Below are 3,678 nucleotides of genomic sequence, written 5' to 3' on the forward strand. Positions count from 1 at the left end.
CCTGGCTGCCCCAAGAGCCCTGCCCAGCCATGCCTGCCGGCTTCAAACTGGCACCACCAGCCCAGGGTTGCCAGGCTCATATTCGAATCCCCGAACAGCTCGCCCTCAGCCTTCCCCAGGCTCCCAAGCTCCCGAGCGTCCAACATGTCGGGCCCGTTTGGAACAGGTAATGGTCCAAGGCATCAGGCCCCAGGGCCCACGATCCTGGGACCCCATCCAGTCATCTGCCCTGTCTCTGAAGTACTCTTTTGGATACCTGGTAGCTCAGGAGCTCCTGCGAGGTCCCCTATTGCCTCACCCAGCCAGAGCCCTCAGGGCTGGCCAAGAGCAAACAGACAGATGAGCAGCGCATGGACTTTTTCTCACAACAACAACTCCATGGTCGTTTATCTGGACCAAGAGCCGCCCAGTGGGCAAGAGGATGTGGGGTGTTGTGGTTTGGGTGATGGCCCTGCTTTGCCCCAGTCTGGCACTAGAGCTGGCAGCCTGATCTCCAGGGAGAGGGGCTGAGAAAAACCCAGACACACACCAACACTACCAGGAGAAAATCCACAGCCCCACACACAAACACACCCAGGCTCTCACACGTGGTGACACACACACGCATGCGCACACACACAGAAACACACTCACACACACGCACACATGCATGCACACACAAACGGCTTGAAAGACAGCAAGAAAGAGATGGTTGGTGAGATTGAAACTGAAGGAGGGAGAGAGACATCCATCAAGAGAGACAGGGGAAGGGGAGAGGGAAAGAGACAGACAGAGGTTCAGAGAAAGATAGTAGAACAGAGAAAGAGAGAGAGACAGAGAGACAGAGGGAAGGCTACAGAAGTAGTGGGAGGTGCAGGGGAAAACCCAGAAGTGAGAGGGGGAGGAAGCTAGAGAGCGAGAGTGAAGAGACTTTGAGAGGGAGCACCCTGTTCGTGTATGCAGGGCCCTTTTGAGCAGACCGGGATAGGGTGGAGGGGGCTTGGGCTGGTCCAGAACAGGGTGGCCAGGCCAGCCATGTGAGAGGAGAAATGCAGCGCTGATACAGAGAATGTCTTGGATTAATTGTTTGTTTTGGACGTGGGTATCCTAGTCTCCTTCCTTTGTTGGCACCTCCCTGTGCTCTTGGTGTGGTGCGGTGTGCCCCTTGATTTGCAGAGTGCGCCCGCCCATTTAGTGGGAGCCGTGGAACCGAGCATAACCACGGGGCCCAAGGCCTTGGTCTCTGGCATGTCCTCAGAACTGGAATTTACACGATGATGGTGGCAATGCTAATCTGGGTGCACAGGGACTGTTTTCCTGGTGGCTGGCAAAGCAATGTCCTTCCCCCAGATAAAGCGGCCCCGTGTTCTGGAGCAGAGGTGTTGGTTGGCGTGTGTGGCACGGGTTTCCCCTGCCTGCCCCTTCCTCGGGTTTGGAAGGTTGCAGTGGTGCCCGATGAGTGCATTGACTCTCCTGGGCGTTCTGAAAGCAGAAAGACTGCGTGAATAGCAGGGAACCTGCGCCTGCACCTTTATGATCTAGCCACCTGACCTCCTGGGATGGACCCAGGCTCCTGGCATGGTGGTGGCGAGGCAGAAGCAGTGGGAGGCTACTGCCAGTGGTGCTTTGGTGGCAGACCCCCAAGAGGATGTCCCCGGCTGTGGTGGTGTTGTAGGAGGGCGATAAAATGGGAGCAGGATCTGGAGAATTTGGGAATCATGGTGACAGTAGGGGAAAGGGAAGGATGGATGAAACTACAAAAGGCTACAGCAGGCTGGACTGCGTGGATCACAGCTGCAACCACAGCACATTGGGACTCCAAGGAGTGTGGATCACGAGGTCAGGAGATCCAGACCAGCCTGGCTAACACGGTGAAACCCTGTCTCTACTAAAACCACAAAACATGAAGCTGTCGTTGGGGCGGGTGCCTGTAGTCCCCACTGCTCAGGAGGCTGAGACAGGAGAATGGTGTGAACGTGGGAGATGGAACATGAAGTGAGCCGAGATGGCACCACTGCATCCCACCCTGGGTGATACAGCGAGGCATTGTCTAGAAGAAAAAGAAGAAAGGAGGGAAGGAAGAAGGAAGGAAGGAAGGAAGGAAGGAAGGAAGGAAGGGAGGGAGGGAGGGAGGGAGGGAGGGAGGGGGAGAGAGAGAGAGAGAGAAAGAAAGAAAGAAAGAAAGAAAGAAAGAAAGAAAGAAAGAAAGAAAGAAAGAAGAGAGAGAGAAGATAAGAAAGGAAGGTAGAAAAGAAAGACAAGAAAGAAAGTGAAAAACCTACAGCACCCAATATTCCCAGCCAGTGTTCCATGGAAGTCCTAACCAAGCCAGACCCTGCTTAGGTTCCAAGAACAGACAAGATCTCGCGCATTCAAGGTGACATGGCCGTAGACGTGGGCAGAGGTGCCTGGCTGTCCCAAGAGCCTGGCCAAGACATGATCACAGGCTTTCAACTGGCATCACCAGCTCTGGCCTGATGGGCTTGTATCAGGATCCGCGAGGCACTGGCCCACGGCCTTCCACTGGCTTCTGAGGTCAGGAGCTTCCACCACTTTGGGCCTGCTCATAACAGGGAGCACTCTGAGGCATCAGGGCCCAGGGCCCACGATCCTGGGACACAGTCCAGTCCTCTGCCAAGTCACGGAGGTATATTTTTGGATCCTTGATGGCTCAGGAGCTCCAGCGAGGCCCCCTCTTGCCCCACCCAATCAGAGCCCTCAGGGTTGACCAAGGGCAAACATGCGGCCCAGCGGCGCATGGTGTTTTTCTCACAATGACAACATCAGTGCCTGCGCCTCGGTGCTCCGGCCCCCTGCACTCCCAGTCTGGAGCCGGGCTCCTGGTGGGGCCAGAGCTAGGCATAAGTCATGGAATACTGCTGCTTGGTCGTGCTTTGGTGGTGCAACCCAGAAGGATGTCCCTGGAAGTGGCGGGGCTGTAGGGGAGTGATGATTGGGAAGCACAGTAGGGAGAGGTTGGGAATGATGGCAACGGTAGGTGGAAGGGAGGGAGAGTAGAAGCCACAAAAGCCTACAGCAGGCTGTGCCTGGGTGATTGCACCTGTAATCCCAGGATTTTGGCATGCCGAGACAGGTGGATCATGAGTTCAGGAGATCTAGACCAACCTGGCTAATATGGTGAAACACCATCTCTACTAAAACTACAAAACATGAGCCGGGCATGGTGGCAGGTGTCTGTAGTCCCAGGTGCTCGTGAGGCTGAGGCAGGAGAATGGCGAGAACCAGGGAGGCCAAGCTTTTAGTGAGTCGAGATTGCGCCATTGCACTCCAGCATTGGTGACAGAGAGAGACTCTCTGTGGAAGAGAAGAAAAGAAAGAAAGAAGAAAGAAAGAGAGAAAGAGAAAGAAAGAAAGAAAGAAAGAAAGAAAGAAAGAAAGAAAGAAAGAAAGAAAGAAAGAAAGAAAGAAAGGAAAGGAAGGAAGGAAAAGAAAGAATTAAAGAAAGAGGAAAGAAAGAAAAAAACAGAGAAATAAAAGGAAGAAGAAAAGAAAGAGAGAGACGAAGAAAGAATGAAAGAAAGAAAAGAAAGAAAGAAGGAAATAAAGAAGAAAGAAAAGAAAGACAGAAGGAAAGAAAGAAGGAAAGAAAGAAAGAGGGAGAGAGAAGAAAGAATGAAAAGAAAGATGGAAAGAAAGAAAGAAAGAAAGAAAGAAAGAAAGAAAGAAAGAAAGAAAGAA

This window comes from Piliocolobus tephrosceles, unplaced genomic scaffold (genome assembly GCF_002776525.5).
Source record: "Piliocolobus tephrosceles isolate RC106 unplaced genomic scaffold, ASM277652v3 unscaffolded_26782, whole genome shotgun sequence".
NCBI classification, from domain to species: Eukaryota; Metazoa; Chordata; class Mammalia; order Primates; family Cercopithecidae; genus Piliocolobus; species Piliocolobus tephrosceles.